This window comes from Malania oleifera, chromosome 4 (genome assembly GCF_029873635.1).
Source record: "Malania oleifera isolate guangnan ecotype guangnan chromosome 4, ASM2987363v1, whole genome shotgun sequence".
In the NCBI taxonomy this organism is placed as follows: Eukaryota; Viridiplantae; Streptophyta; class Magnoliopsida; order Santalales; family Ximeniaceae; genus Malania; species Malania oleifera.
In genome coordinates, this window is record NC_080420.1 from 46,513,194 (window position 1) to 46,530,687 (window position 17,494).

At 36.7% G+C, this 17,494-nt stretch overlaps 1 non-coding gene across 1 annotated transcript; it reads left to right on the plus strand.

The window, feature by feature from the left end:
- Window positions 1-3,177: 3,177 nt before the first annotated feature.
- On the plus strand, window positions 3,178-3,284 carry LOC131154734 (small nucleolar RNA R71). The gene has a single exon (XR_009136645.1). It is a non-coding gene; the product is annotated as a small nucleolar RNA R71 (small nucleolar RNA).
- Window positions 3,285-17,494: the final 14,210 nt, after the last annotated feature.

Below are 17,494 nucleotides of genomic sequence, written 5' to 3' on the forward strand. Positions count from 1 at the left end.
TTAGGAGGTGTCGGGTCCTTCACCCTAGCATCTTCTCACTTACTCACCATGTCCAACCGAGACCACCCTAGATCAACTTATTCACAAACTAGGCATGAATACATCTGAGGCATTAGGCGGGTGAAGAGTCTTCATATGTGGATAACATGTGTCTTGTCCCTGACTTTTGTTGTAGTTGTGTGGAGCAGGTATTAATCTTTCACCTCTTCTAGGGTATTTTTATTTCTCTTTTTCTTTCTTCAGCTCATTTTTCAATTTCTTTCTTTTCATGGTCAATTAGGACAATCATAACACTTCTTTTATTGTTTTCATACCACCCATGTGCATTAAGCTCGAACAAGAGTCCATGAAATAAGTCTATGTCTAGGGGTGGTTCGGCCTTCACATCTTGAGTAGGCTACAAGACCTAAGTTTTTATCTCCCCACTAGATGTCACCTCTAGGCTAGCAATTCAAAAACCAAAACTAGTGTACAAAGAGTATCCAGAAAAAATAGGAAAAGTTGAGTTTCATGAACTTTGAGTTGACGTAAAAACTCAAAAGAGCGATAAATGGCTCAACAGTACCTCACAAGGTGTTAAAGTCTCCACGGGCGCTCTCTCAGTGTTCACAAGGAACCCTAAGTGCTACAAGTCACGTGAACGTGTATTTTCTTTTTAGCCTCAAGAGATACCATGTAGATACAAGAGTTTATATAGCCAGATTAACACAATTGCACTACCAATCAACTTTCAATGAGTTACGATTCCTAGTTTAGCCATATAAATAGAAACTACATATAAATGACCCAGTGTGTACTCCTAGGTTATATGCAAGTATATAAAGGGCATAAGTAGTGTCACGCATGGCCTAATCATCCATATTCACACAATTTTTTTTCAATTTTATTCAAAAATGAGAAAGATTGAAGAAAAGAAAGAAACTTCCCTGACTTATTGGTGAATCCGTAGAGGAATTAAGTTTTCAGCTCTATACTCGTGCCAAATAAATCTGCATCAAAAATCTAATTTATTCAAAAGTGCATAGATAAATTAATAAAGTAATAAAGATAAAAGAAATAAACAAAAGAAAAACTCTTTGGGTTGCCTCCCATAAGCGCTTGTTTTAACGTCTCCAGCCAGACGTTTCAATCTTCATCAACCAGGATCTCTAAGAGGAATAAATGCACAGTTCCTCTCCATTTGTTCCCCATAATAGTGCTTCAATCTCTGACCATTAACTCTGAATATATTCCCTGGGAAGAGTCTAAATCTTGAGTTGAATAGTAGAACCTGTTGTCCTAGAGCAAACTCATGCCTGCTAATATGTTTTTCATGCCACTTCTTCGTCTGCTCTTTGTAGATTTTTGCATTTTCATACGCATCACCCGAGAATGCATAGCGAAGATGCTTAGGGAATTGTTTCAACTTTAGAGATATAGGTTGCTGCAACTTTTCTTTAGAGATTACAGAATCCGTCTTTGCTACCATAGGTTCTAGCCTCCCCACACGCTGCTGTGTTGTAATTTGCTACAAGGATCGTTCTAGGTGATCAGCTTGTACATCTTTTTGAAAGACTTTTTCCACACCTTGCTGAATGACATTTACTCGAAAACAAGTGCTTGGATCTTCTAAGAATCTCATGTCTTGGTAGATGTTGAACACAACCTCTTCCTTATCCACTCTCAATGCTAACTCACCCTTTTGAACATCAATTAAAGCCCTTTCCAGTGGCCAAGAATGGTCGGCCAAGAATTAGCGGGACTTCTTGGTCTTCCTCCATATCTAACACCACAAAATCAGCAGGAAAAATAAATTTATCCACTTTTACCAATACATCTTCTATGATTCCACGTGGATACTTGATGGATCGGTCTGCTAGTTGCAACGAAATGGTTGTTTGTTTTATCTCTCCAAGTCCCAATTTCCTGCAAACAGAAAGTGGCATAAGATTAATATTAGCACCAAGATCACATAAAACTTTATCAAAAAATAAATTTCCAATAGTGCAAGGCAAAGTAAAACTCCCAGGATCTTTTAATTTTTGAGGCAATTTCTTTTTAAGAATAGCACTACACTCCTCGGTAAGTTTCACTGTTTCGAACTCCTCCAACCTTCTTTTCTTTAAAATGATCTCCTTCAGGAATTTGACATAGTTTGACGTTTGTTCCAAGGCATATGCAAAAGGAATATTTATGTGAATTTTCTTAAAAATATCCAAAAATTTAGAAAATTGCTTATCTAATTTTTGCTTTTGAAAGCGTTGAGGATAAGGAAGTGGAGTAGAGAGAATAGGAAGATTGTCAGGAAATGAAATTGCTGGAAGCGTGTCCATCTCTCTTGGTGTGTCATCCACAATCTCTTCTTCTTCCCCTTTATTCTTGCTTCGGCCATTCTTTTCAGGTGTAGGTGTGGACATGGTTTCCTTTGCTGGTAATTTCTCAATTTCTCTTCCACTCCTAAGTGTGATGACATTGTATTGTTCCTTAGGATTCACTTCTGTGTTGCTAGGAAAAGTTCCTCTCTGTTGGGTATTTATAGTCGTGGCCATTTGCCCAATTTGCATTTCAAGGTTCTTCATAGTGGCTCCCATATTGTTGCAATGAGTCTCAATGTTGTCTAGTCATGCATCTGTCTTTTTAAACCTTTCTTTTGTCTCCTCAACAAAAGATATCATGGCATCCTCAAGTGACATCTTCTTCTCACCTTGATGACTCTCAAATCCTGCAGGAGGTTGCAGCACATTCCTTGTATTTCCATAACACAAATTCTCATGATTTCGAAGCCCTAAATGGTAATATTGTGGCAAAGGATCACCACGATAATTATAGTTCCGATTATTGATGTATTGAACCTATTCTTAACTCCCTCCAATACTCGAATCTGTCCTACTTGTAGCTACCACATATTCTGCACCTTGTGGTATCCTCTGGGTTGTCAAAGCTGAAATCTGATGGGATAGAGAAGCGACTTGAGCTGAAAGTGCAGCAAGCGGCTCCAATTCATGAATTCCAGCAACTTTCTTAGCCGTAGTTCTTTAAGTTGGCCATTGATAGTTATTTGAGGCCATTTCTTCCAAAAGAGTAGTAGCACCCTCAGGTGTCTTTAACATCAAAGTTCCCCCAGATGCAGCATCAACTAAAGTCCGCGTTTGCCCATTTAACCCATTATAGAACATCTGAATTTGCAACCAATCCGGCAATCCATGTTGTGGGCAGCGTCGAATCAAATCTTTATACCTTTCCCATGCTTCATAGAGTGATTCAAAATTGTGCTGCTTGAATTGACCAATCTCACTCCTGAGTTGAGCTGTTTTTGCAGGTGGAAAGAATTTAGTTAGAAATTTTTCTGCCATGTCCTACCAACTAGTAATACTCCTAGGTTGTAGCGACTGTAGCCAACCTCTTGCTTTGTCCCTCAAAGAGAAAGGGAATAATCTCAGTCTAATGGTGTCTTCAGTAACACCATTGATCTTCACAGTATCACAAATCTCCAAAAACATCGCCAGATGGATATTGGGATCATCAAGTGGCGATCCACTGAATTGGGCCTGCTGCACCATGCTGATTAATGTGGGTTTGAGCTCAAAATTGTTGGCATTAATGGGCTGGCATCTGATACCCGAATAATTGTCATTCACAACTGGTCACACATAATCCTTCAAGGTGCGTGGCTGCACATTATCTTGTTCGTTCTCCATGGCTAATACCCTCTTTTTCCTTAGTGCTCTGAGCGTTCTTTCAATCTCCGGATCAAAATGAATAATGTCACGTGTTCTAGCCCTGCGCATCCGACATAAAAAAAACACACCAGAAATACGAAAAAAAATAATAATAAAATAAAATAAAGAAAATAAATAAATAAAAATATAAAAAGATAATTCTAAATTAAAACCAAGATTACTTTGTATCGATATTGGAAAAAATAAGATAAACTCAATCCCTGGCAACGGCGCCAAAAACTTGATCGGTGCAAACTGCAAGTGCACAGTATCGTAGTTTTATAATATAATGATGTGTAGAGTATTGTCCTCAGGGATTGATGTCTTAATTTTACCAAGTACCAAAATTTTACTAACCTTGATTTTATTTAAAAAAATTAATGATTTTAGACTGCAACATTTAAACAAAGCTACTTTAAATAAACTATTCAGGAGAATTTAAAACTAGATACCGCGTGTCAAATTGATGATGGTGAAGACTTTTAGGAAACCGATTTCACCTAGTTTCTCACTATGCTTTACTCATTTAGCTAATTCAACTTCGTTTTCTCTGTTTGTTAGCAATTCGCCAATTTTTCCAAAAGCCTCTTTCGATAGTCAATCAGAACCTATTCTTATTTATTATTTAACATAAGAGTATGCAAATTAATAACGCAAGAACGTAGTAAGACTCTCAATTTTTAATGCTACGTAGATTCATACAAGTCTTTTGATCTCTATATTTACCTACGCTGAATTATCCAAGATCTATCTTATAATCCCCCCTTTCGGTAGCAAACACAAGACTAAAATCATTTAATTAATGGCCAGTTAATTAAAAGTATTAGGCACAGAATAACTCAAACAAACATTAATAAAAACTACTTTAGATTAGCATCAAAGAGCAAACATAGTTTGAAACTGGCTACATCGTTTTCCTAGAATTCAAAAATTTAGTTCATTCCGAAAATTAAATCCAACATAACAGATTTCACCATATTTTCTTCAATTTGGAGCGTACGGGAAAGATCAACACTCGCTGCACTGCCGTCGCATGTCATGAACACCACGAACACCGCCGTTATTCGCCACCTTCCGATTCTGAAAAGATATTATTTTTACGTGCCTCCAACTCTTCTTTGCTGGTTGTATGTATCTTTGTAGCACCTCAAAAGAAAACTACAAGAAAGCTCCCAAAAATAATCTTTCCAAGAAACTTTCTATCGTTTTTTCTCCCTTCTGTCTCTCACCAAAAAAATAAATTCTTTTTATCTCCAATGGTCCGGCCTTCCTCCCAGCCCAGCGCACGCTGCCCCCCTTTCTTCTCTTCTTGCGCACTGCTCTCTCCCAAGGAAACCCCCTTCTTTTCCTTTTTCATTCCTTCCTTTCCTTTTGACTTTTCATTCTTTGCTTTTCTTTCCTTTCTTTTGTCTTTCCATTGTTTTGTCTTTCCTTTCTTTGTACCCAGCGCCTCACCCATCTGAGATGACCCGGCTGCATGGCCGGGTCAAATCTCATTTTTTTTTTCTTTTTTTTTTTCAAAGTTACACGAACTGTCCTCCTCTTTCAAGCCCACTTTTGACCCTCTTACAGCTCCTAAATCTCAAAGATTAAAACACAAAAAATGTAGAACTCTTTTTCAGCTTTTCCCAGAATTTTGAATCAGTTCGATCAGAGTTTGGATGAGAAAGTTACGCCAATATTACGAAGAATTGGTCCAAATAATGCATAAAACGGCGTATGCTACGCAAGTCTGATTTCGATCTTGAGGCATCCATTATTTCACAAAATGCAACCTGAATTGTACGTACTTTCTAGGCGAATCCTAAATCATTTGGGGGAAATCGGCGGTTGATGAAGAGTTACGCACAGATTAAAAAAGTGTCGTCCGTCGGTTTTTGGCTTCCGTAGTTGCCCTACAAGAAAAAATACCAAAGTCATAAATTCACTTAATCAAATCAAATATTATAATAGAAGATAATGTTAAAATATTGAGATAAACTCGCATTTAAAACAAAATAGGATTCCCAATTCATGATTTAAATACCTAATTAAGCAATTTAAGCGCATAATCAACTCTAAGCCCAAACTGAAGACCAAAGCCCGACTCACCGTTTCTTTTAAAATAAACGACCCAACTTTTTTTAATAACCTAGAGCCTAAGCCCAAACGAAGAACCAAACCCTTACCAAAATGAAGACCAAGCCTCGGCTCATATGTCTTTTCAAATAAATCAAGCCCATTATTTTGTTTAAAACCTCGTCCCAAAATTTTTTTTAATAACCTAGAAGTCCAAGCGCAAACTAAAACAACCCTTAAGCCCAACTTAAGACTAAAGTCTTGGCTCTTCTTTAAAAATAAACCTGCCCACTATATCATATAAACCCCAAGCCTGTATTTCTACCTACCTTTTTTTAAAGCAAAAGCCAAATTTTTTTAAACCCCTAGACCAAGCCTTTAAAACGCTAAGCCCATACCTTGAAAACAAACCCTATCCCAACCCAGTCAACCAAAACCCCATAGGCCCACAGCCCCACTCCTTAGCCATTCAAACCAACACCCAATTGTTTGACTCACCCACGTTAACCCAAACCTAACCACTGGGTTCCAAGCGAGTTGACCTCGCCTTGAACCCACGCGCTCAAACAACGAATTGAACCCCATCTCTATATATACACTTCTATACAACCCGTACACAACTCAGAGCATCGATCCAAACTCCAACTTAGCACATGAATCCAAACTCAAACTCAGGGCACAAACCCAAAAGTAAAAAAAAAGGAATAGAAAGAAAGAAAAAAACTCATCTCGAGTTCAAGAAATCACATTCGACGGATTCTGAAAGCCCCTTCACTTTGCACACAAAAAACCTGCAAAAAACAAGGAAAGGTGGGTGAGATTAAATAGATATGGCAGATTTGAGGGAGAATGGGAAGAGGCGGAAGCCTCGCAAAGAAGGAGGAATAGAAAAGAGAGAAAGGTAATATAGAGGGAGCTATAGGGGTGACAAATCCATATTTGAGAGCACCACAAAAGCTTAGAAGGTTCTAGGAACTCTAGGGGTTGTAGATTTGAGGGAAGATAGAGCACACAGAGAAAGAATGAGAGGAGAGATAGGAACATAGAGAAACCAGAGAGAGATATGGAGAGAGAAAGAGAGAGAAGAGAGAGCATTCCATCAGAAGAAAGAGGTGAAGAAGAGTGAAAATGAAGAAGGAAATTTTTTTTTTTTTTGGCTTTTATAGTGTTAGCGGGTCACGTGTCACCACCGAAGGGTGACATGTGACATATTCTGGTACATTTCTTTCAAGGGCGACATGGTTTGACATGGGCCACCCGATATATGTTTTTACTGAACGGTCCAAATCATGCCACACCATTAACTGACGTCACCCCCACTATTTTAAAAAAATTTCAAAAAATAACAATGGGAAATCCCCCGAGTGTTAACACATGCTGACGTCACCCCACTTTCCAGAAAATAAAAAGACAGAATATATATATACATACATATATATATATATATATATATATATGTGTGTGTGTGTGTGTGTGTGTGTGTGTGTGTGTGTGCGTGTGTGTGTGTGTATGGCCACGTGTCCTCATCTCGAGCTTGCACGTGGCCCTACTACCATCACCCCCCGAACCGGTTAACCCGGTTTAGACCGATTAAACTAATTCATTATTTTCTTATTTATTTATTTTATTTATGTAGTAAAAAAATAAAGAAAAATAGGAAAAATTCTGAAAAAATCAAGAAAAATCAGAAAAAGATTTTGAAGATTAGAAAAAAAATAAAAAAAAAAAATGTTTTTGGGTCATTTTTAGACAAGAAATAATGAAAAATGCTTCAAAAATCCTAAGAAATTTTTGAAAAGATGTTTAAAAAATTTGGAAAATTTTCTAGAAAACATGGGAAATTTTATTATAAATATTTTGATAATTTTCAGAATTTTTGAAAGGGGGTATCCCTATGATTTAAAAAAGGACAATGAGGTATTTTTAGACCTCACCTATATCGGCTGTGAGGGAAGTTTTCCTAACAAGATTGCATCTTTTGGAGGTCTTATTAGACATTCCTAAGTCACACCCAGTTTTTCTTATATCTTATTAATTTATCCATTTATTTGTTTTGTTTAATTTTTAAAGGATCAAATTAAAGATTATTAAATTCAATTTGGGTATAATTCTTAATTAATTAGGCATCGTTTGTAGAACGGGTGGGTAAGGGATGCGAATACCTTCCCCTTACATAACCGAACTCTCGATCCCAATCCTAGTATATGCAGATCGAGACTATTCGTTTGTTGGCCTAGATTTAGTCTAGAGACCAATTAAATGAGTATTGATTAGGTATTCTAACCGAATCAAGGAAAAATAGGTTAGTGGCGACTTCAAATTCAAAATTTTCAAAAATCACATATTTTAATTCCCTCGTCCCCCAAGACTCCTTGCAGGACTTCGCTGTAACAACCTAAAAATTCTTATCATTTTTTATTTATATAAACAATAAACATCCCTACGCAACAGAAACACAAATCATAAAACCATTTATACATAAACTGTATAATACTAGATTCCAGAATATACAAATCATACAAAATGCCCCTCGAGTATCATCTACTCAAAAAGATATACAACTCTGACAAAAACTCACCCTATAACCAGGGTGTTCTGAGCTACACTCTACTCGCGAGCCTGATTTGCTCGCCTCACTGGCTCACCTGAAAATGTTAGAGTAATGGGGTGAGTCGACGCTCAGTAAGTGGAAATATGCTATTGCTAGTGTGTGGAAACTAAGTTAAGAATACTTAAAAATAGCAACTGATCTGAAATGCAATAAATAATTTATAAAACATATCTTTCTTTCTCAATTTAAAATGTACTGTATCGTCCGTATTTTCTACTTTTCATACTGATAATATCATACTATACTCATCATATACTGTAAAACTGTATACATATAGATATAACTATACTTTTATCCCTAGGACTTTGTACGTCATGATTTGACCCCTTATGACAGGGTTGTGCGGCCTGTAGGCGGGACTCTATCTGGTTGACCCTTCAGATAAGTTATCATACTCTACACTACCTCAGTCCGGCCAAACTGCATCCTCTCCTAAGCTCGGGACTGGCTACTACCTCGTCAAATCGGCCCCCTTAACCCAGTGTACTGGGGAGCTGCATACTCTCTGAGCACGGCTGACGGTACCCACATACTATCTAAGATATGTGGTTGCACTCTATTTGTATCTAACAACGGTACCGTGCTCTATAATCTGTATTTGTCTGTGTATCTTTCCTCAAGGATCTGATACTATATACATATATACATATATACTTTTTTACTGTTTTCATCATGTTTCCAAAATTACCATAACTTTATCTTTCTGTGTACTGTGTCTGTAGCATCTTGATGCTACCTCTGTATATCTATCTATGTATTCTATATATGTACTTTGTCTGTATGTTCTGTATGTTATGGTAATAGGAAAACGTGGCATGTTATAACACTGTATATATATATATATATATATATATATATATATATATATATATATATATATATATATACTGTTCTGAGTATCTGTATACATGTATATGGATATATGTATATATTGTTTCATGAAACCATTTATATAAAAGCTATATAAGCATATACATTTCTCTATGAATATAAACCTATATCTATATATTCTTTGTAAACCCATATACTGGAAAAACTATGTAAATTGTATGTACTGTCAATAACTGTGTATTCAGTATAGTATGATACATCACAAAACTATATAAATTCTTTGTCTCATGAAAATCTACTCAGGCCACACAAGCATTTAACCATATTCTGTATAAACTGTATAATAAACCGATATGAATATATGTTTATAAATTCTCTAATAACTTTATAAAAATTCTTAGCAAAACATATTTCCCTTACCTCAACTTTGAAAAGTCCCTATAAAAATCTAGCTTTATACTCGCAGGATTCCTAATCCAACATCCAAAAAACGCAATGTCCCAGAACAAAACATCAGTATTTCATCGCCTACGTCATTTCTTATAACTACCATAAGGACAAAAACTGGATAAAAGATCTTACCCCGAATTTGGGATGAAATCCAACTTCGTTTTCTTGATGATCCGCTCGGCAAACTTGTAGAGAATTCCACCAGGAGCGTCGTGGTAGCTTTGGATCGTCAATCTGACGATTGATGCGGCCGAAAACGAAGAGAGAAGGGAGAAAAAGTCGTAGAGAGAGAGAGAGAGAGAGAGAGAGAGAGAGAGAGAGAGAGACTTCTTAAAAATGAAATAATTCTTGAATTCCGTATATATAAACTAGGGGATTTCGTCGACGAGCCCGTTCTTCATCGACGAGACCCTGTATTCGTCGACAAAATTCAGGTTGCCTCAGAACCCCTATCGGTATTTTCTTGTTGACGAAGCCTTGTGTTCGTCGACGAAATCTTTAAAGCCTTCATCGATGAAACCCTGTGTTCGTCAACGAAGCTTGGCAGTTTCCCGTAGCTATGATTATTTAATATTATCTCCAAATCCCTAACTGCTTAGATTCTGCAGTTGACGATCCCAATTGCTTAGGTTATGTTGGATGCAACCAACAACTATGGTTTGATTCCATCTAAACTACCTCAATGGATAGAGTAATAAATCATATATGTTGGTTTTATTATATTTTATTTCATTATACCCTTTTTCTCTAATTTGTGGATTATTATTTCATTCTTAGTCATTGTTAATGGACAATCATAAGCGTAAGAGATGGGTGGATTACATCAGAGTGAGTCACGAATACTTAGAAGGGGTGAAAATTTTTCATGACTTCACATTTAATTTGCTAAAGAGGCATATGATAATAAAATTTTATGTCCTTGCAAAAAGTGTGTGCTTCACTATCAAAGAAATCGAGAGGAATCATATGATCATCTTATGGTCAATGGTATTATGCTAGGGTACGATCCTTGGTTCGGTAATCTCCACATTTGTTCCTACTCAAAATGCCCACATAGAAGATGATACATACAATGGCGATGATATGATGGGGATGTTAAATGATGCATTTGGAATGTTTAGACATGCCATGAATATGGGAGCCGATGAAAGGATTGAAATAAAGCCAAATATAGAGGGGTTTACTACACAACATCATTATGAACAACCTCCTCTAGAAGTAGATAAGTTTAATAAGATAATACAATATTTTGACAAAAAAAATATTTAGGATGTTAGAATTATTCTAAACTTTCATTCATATCGCATCTTTATCATATAAGGTGCGTTTTTGGGTGGTGTAATGAATCCTTTGGGGAATCGCTTAACAATCTAAATGAAGAATTCACCAACGGTGAGACATTGCAAATTTCCTTTAAAATAATAAAGAAGATTTTCAAGGAGTTAGGAATTAATTATGAAAAGATTAATTCTTATCCAAATGATTGTATGCTATTTAGAAAGGAAAAAGGTAACGGCGATGTTTGCTTAGTATGTGCGGCTTCTCAGTGGATGAATAGTGAAAATAGTTTGCAAGATCTTGGATCTAGTTCAAAGAAATGAAAGAAGAAAATAATCCCATAGAAGGTGTTGAGATATTTCCCTTTAAAGACAAGGCTCCAAAGGCTATTCATGTCATTTAAAACATCAGAATTGATGAGATGACATGATAAAGATCAGAACAAGGATGGCGTCATGAGGCATCAGGTAGATTCTAAAGCATGGGAGAGTTTTGACAATCAATATATGAACTTTGGTAAAGACCCTCACAATGTTAGATTAGGTCTTGCTGGTAATGGATTTAATCCATTTGGGATGATGTGGAGTGTTGATAGCCGAGGGCCAGTGGTTCTAATGCCATGTAATTTGCCACCATGGTTGTGCATGAACAACTGTATTTTATACTTTCTTTGCTTATCCTTGGATTAAAAGGTCTTGGAAATAATATTAATGTGTGCTTGTAGCCTCTTATAGAGGATTTCATTGAATTATGGGAGGTAGGAGCAAATACATATGATGCTTCAATGAAAGAGAATTTTCAAATGCATGTAGCAGTGATGTGAACCATTAATGATTTTCTAGCATATGGTAACTTATATGATTAGTGCACCAACGATTGTTTTGCGTGTCCTTCTTGTAATGAAGACATATGCTCTATACTATTGAAGCATGGGAGTAAATTTTCTTAGATGGGACATCGATGTTTCAAGCAACTTGGCTACCGAAGGGTGAAGGTCGGTCGACCGAATCCATATTGAACTAGTTGCTAGGAATATTAAGTGTTTCAGGTGTCTAAAAGTCAAAGAGTTAGTCCACCGAATGATTTGGGTGACTAAATGACTAAGCTTGGTCAACCAAACCTATATTGACTTTATTTATTAGAAACGTCAAGTGACTCAAGCGACTGAACCCAACACTCAGTTGACTAGACTGTGAGGATTTAAAAACTTACCCTTGCATAAAACCCCTAACCTTTTGTCTTTTCTGTCACCCAAAACACTTCTCTCTCACTTGAAAGTGCGTCTCTCTGTGTTTGACCTCTTTATGCTCAGATTCCTCTTTCTAATCTACATTCCTCCTCACTCGAACTCCATTACCATGTCAAGAAGAAAGAGTCTTGCTCAAAAAAACTCCAATAACAGGTTAGGCTGATATCGAGAGTATCCATCATAGGCTCATGGCGCCTAGAGCTAAGAAGATTTATAATGAGCTTCTTCGTTATCTCGATCCTATTCTTGGTATGATATTTGATATTCCATTTATGCAAGAATATTCCCTGAGCATTCTTCATTATTTTTCATATTTAGGTTAGGGTATATTTTTGTCTCATCAACCCCAAGGCATTTACCCAAACCTAGTGCGCCTATTCTATGCAAACCTAACTAAGGAGGGTGAACAATACACCACTCAAATCATGACCAAAATTTTTTCCCTCATCACCAAGGAAGAGGAAAATGAAGGTGACAAGGAAGAGGAAAATGAAGATAAAAAGGAGGATGAAAGCTCATCCAGTGGAGGTGCCATTGATGAGGATTAGATAAGGGAGCGCTAATTTTTTAGGGAGAGAGATTTTTGTATCTTATTGTATTTGATTGTACTTGTAATGTCAATGTTTTGGGTTTTAAAAACAGTTTGATTATGTATGTATGCTTCTAGATGTTAATATATATGGGATATGCTTCTAGATGTTAATATATATGGGTTGGTTTGAAGCCAATATGATGATTGTGATGGTAATGATGGCTGATTTATGTTTGTGGATTGATGCATGTTGGCAGTCTTATGTAGACAGATTCATGCATGGTCGCGACATAATGCTGATTTCTGTTGAGCCTTTTGCTGATGTCAAAAGGGGGAGAATTACAAGAAAAATGATTATGTGATTAAATTTGGAATATAAGCAAAATATTTTTGAATTCTAAGTCAAAAGGGAGAGGATTATGATTATTAATATGGTTAAATTTGAAGAATTATAATTAGCAAAATAAATTTTGAAAGCTAATCAAAATTGAGCTTAAATGCATATAAATTGAAAATTCTAAGTCTTAATCTCAATATGCCTATTATGATTTATGTTGCTTATTCGTATGTTTATGCATATTATGAGGGGGAGCCTTGTAAAGGCTACCTCATTTTGCTTCTTGCTTGGCATCATCAAAAAGAAGAGATTGTTGACCTAATAATACTTAATTTTATTTTGATAATGATAAACCAAGGCATCTAATTGTACCATTAAGTGTGTTTATAGGTGTTAAGAACTTAACATACAATGAAAGATGTAAAATGGAAAGCCATGAAGCATACAAGACAATGATAGATGGCACATCTTGTTAACAAAAAATAGTGGAATTAATATTTTGCATAGTCTTGTAAAGCGGGTTTAGGGGTCAAAATGAAACTACAAATTAACTCTTTATTGTTCTAAGTTTTGCAACCAAAAACAAATACAATCTTCTTAAGATGTTGCAATGAAGGTGCAAATCTTAGAAGATCTATCAAAGTCTTCTTAGGATAGACTTATTAACAAAGTCTTCTAAGAATACTTAGGTTTAGCTCTCAATGAAAATAAATCAATCAAATATGAATGGGAGAGCAAACCTATTAAATATAAACACTCAATCGACTTACAGAGGATTTAAGAGATCGAAGAAGGTAAGCATGAGTGAATGGGGATTGAATATGAATATTATAGGATTTGGGATTTTCAGAGAATTTCTCTTAATCAATATTTTTAATCCCATGCTAATTATCCCAAATGAGGGGGTATTTATAGACAACCCTTGAAATATAACCGCTGGGGACCTATTGGGAATAATTAGGAAAGTTTAATGACCTTTCAAATATTTTAACCCTGCTTAAACCATTTAATCGCGGTAAAAAAAATAGGGCAACCCGAGAGGTCCGGTCGACCAAAAGTAGCTCGGTCGACCGGCACTCAAGTAGCTCGGTCGACCGAGGGCATTTTGAACTAAGGGGTCGGTCGACCGGGTAAGGGCGATTTTTGAAATCTCCGAGTTTCGGTCGACCGAGGCCTTTTTGAACTGCACGGCTCGGTCGACCGAGTTGTTGGGAATTCTCCCGAGGCGCTTCGGTCGACCGAGTTATTGGAGTACAAAAGTGGTCGGTCGACCGGGGGGTCAAATAGTTGACTCCCAGGTGGTTCGGTCGACCGAGGTCAAATGACCTGTAAGGGGTCGGTCGATCGGGCCAATTTGAACTGTTTGGCTCGGTCGACCGAAAGTGCACCAAGTGTGCATTTCGGTCCCGAATTGACCCAACTCAATCAATTTCAAGTGCCTAATAAACATATGTGCATATGTGTGTGTCCTAAGGCCACTTGGGGTCCAATTTTGAAGACACCGAAAAAGTCCGGTGTCGGTCGACCGAAGGGTACACCCTAGGGTCTGTCTAAGGTCCTTTCTCAGTTCTATATGGTATTATAGCTTCTTTTTTCGATTTATGAACTAATGTACTTTACTCTATTCAGAGTTGGACATATTTTGGTTAGACACAATTTAACAATGGAGAACAAGCCTATCACCCCACTAACTAATGGTTCATATTCTGTGAAGGCGGTGATTCTAGTGTTGGAAGTGTTGCCTGCCATGAGGATATTTATAGTTCAAATGTCAAAAACAAGTCAAGCTTGTCTCGGTCTATAGAACAAGTTGTGGATATGGGAGGGGAAACTTCACTTATGAATTGAATCACTGGCTATGATCATTTCGTGTTAATTGACAATTTGGAGAAAGACTTGTCCCCAAGAATAGTTGTGGAATTCATACATAAGCATACTACCACATCAACACAAGAGTACATTTTCCTAAGCTTGTCTACAAAGACATACAAATTGCCTCGAGCCACCGAATGTTCAATTTCTATAAACTGAACTTTATACCGGGCGACCGAACCGCGATACTTTGGAAAATCGCCTCAGTTCATAAAACTATCTTTTTATTAGGGCACCCAAACATGAAGAATGCACTTTTTCTCATGTGTTTGTTCGGGCGACCGAACCTCAAGTCAGGCGCCCAAAACTCTCGGGTTGTTCAATTTTTTACCGCAATTAAGTGGGGTAAAACAGGGTTAATTTTCCTAAACACTTTTTAAACAAATTTAATAATACCCTATGTGTCCCCAACGGTTATAAAATAGGGCAAGTCTATATATAGGGGTTCATTTGCTTGAATTAGCACCTAATTTGCATATTGATGAGTGGCATAAATTAGAATAATTTATCATTTTTTAACTTTAAATTTTGGCCTAATTTTGTTTAGTTTTTCCAATTTTAGATCTCATGATGGTCATTTACTTTTACTTCAGATTTGTGGAGCTGCCACGCTTGAAGAAATAAAGGATGTTAAAGTCGTGAAGAATCCATGCACGTGACCGTATGCACACATTTGATTGAAGTCGGGTGCGTGTGTACAAATTAAAGAGACCGTGCCATACAAATTGATACTTTCCGAAATTAAAGGAGACATAAAAGAGAGGCATGGGTATTGTAGCTGGCTTGGGTGGGAAAGTTAATTTTGAGAAGTTAATAATTGTGGGTTCGAGAGGTTTGTGGGTTGATATGACACATCCATGCAAGTGTAAGGCCATGAAGATGGGCTACGTGAAGAAGGGCGGTGCGGACGTGAGGATGTGCATAGAACGCATGCGTGAGGTGAGCAAGAAGAACGCATGAATGGGCCATGTGTGTGGGCTTTTAGAGAAAGGCAATGGTTGGAACCAGCCTTGGAGAATAAGAAATGGTGAGCTGGGCCGTGGGATTGGATGATGTGACCGCGTGAGGCTATGACTCATGTGTGGGAGGTGGGGTTCCAAGGAGGGGCGGTGAGTGTGAGAAAAGAAAAAGAAGGTTTTTTAGCTTTTAGAAAATGGGGAGGAGCAGTAACTTTTTAAAAGTGACGGGGCGCTGAACGTGGGAAGGGAGGACAAAGTTAGGGCTATGCGTGGTTTTCTTTTGAGGTGCTGCGCAAACTCAACATACGAACAGCAAAGGTGGTTGGCAGTACGTTAAAAAATTAATATCTTTATGGAACCAGTATGCGGAGAACAACGGCAATGCTCGGGGTGTTCGCGACGCGCGACGGTGATGCTGTGGGCGTTGTTTTGTCTTCTACTCTCAAATAAAAGAAAGCATGGTGAAATCGTTTATGTTTTATTTAATTTTCGGCATGAACTAATTTTTGTATTCTAGGAAAACGATGTAGCCTAATTTTAAACTATGCTTGCTCTTCGATGCTAATTTGAAGTATTTTTCTTTAATGTTTTTCTGAGTTATTCAGTGCTTAAAGATTTTAATTAGCTGACCATTAATTAGATAATGTTGGTCTTGTGATTTACTATCAAAATGGGCAATTATAGGATAGATCTTGGATAATTCGGTATAGGTGAATATAGAGATTGAAAGACTTGTATGAACTTACATAGCATTAAAAAAAATTGAGGGCCTTATTGCATTCTTGTGTTACTAATTTGCATATTCTTATGTTAAGTAATAAACAAAAATAGGTTTCTGATTGACTATCGAAAAAGGCTTTTGGAAAAATTGGACATTTGCTAACAAATAGAGAAAACGAAATCGAATTAGCTAGATGAGTAAAGCATAGGGAGAAACTAAGTGAAATTGGTTTCCTAGATGTTTTAACTCTCATTAATTTGGTACATGGCAACTAGTTTTATTTTCACTTGAATAGTTTATTTAAAGTAGCCTTATTTCAATTTCGCATTCTAAAATTATTAATCTTTTTAAATAAAATCAAGATTTGTATAATTTTGGTACTTGGTAAAATTAAGACACCAATCCCTAAGGATGATACTCTTCACATCACTATATTATAAAACTACGATACTGTGCACTTACATTTTTGCATCAATCAAGTTTTTTGCGCCGTTGCTGGGGGTTGGGTTTTTCTTATTTTTACCAATATCAATTCAAAGTAATCTTGATTTTAATTTAGAATTTTATTCTTGTATTTTATTTTATTTTATTTCTTTTTATTTTATTTTATTTTATTTTATTATTTTTTCTTTCTTCTTTATTTCAGGTGTTTTTGATGTTGGATGTGTCGTGCTAGAACCCGTAACATTATTCCTTTTGATCTAGAGATTGAAAGAACTCTCAGAGCACTAAGAAAGAAGAAGGTACTAGCCATGGAGAATGGACAAGAGAATGTGCAGTCATGCACCTTGAAAGATAATGTACGGCCAATTGTGAATGACAACTACTCAGGTAGAAGATGCCAGACCATTAATGCCAACAATTTTAAGCTTAAACCCGCCTTGATCAGCATGGTGCA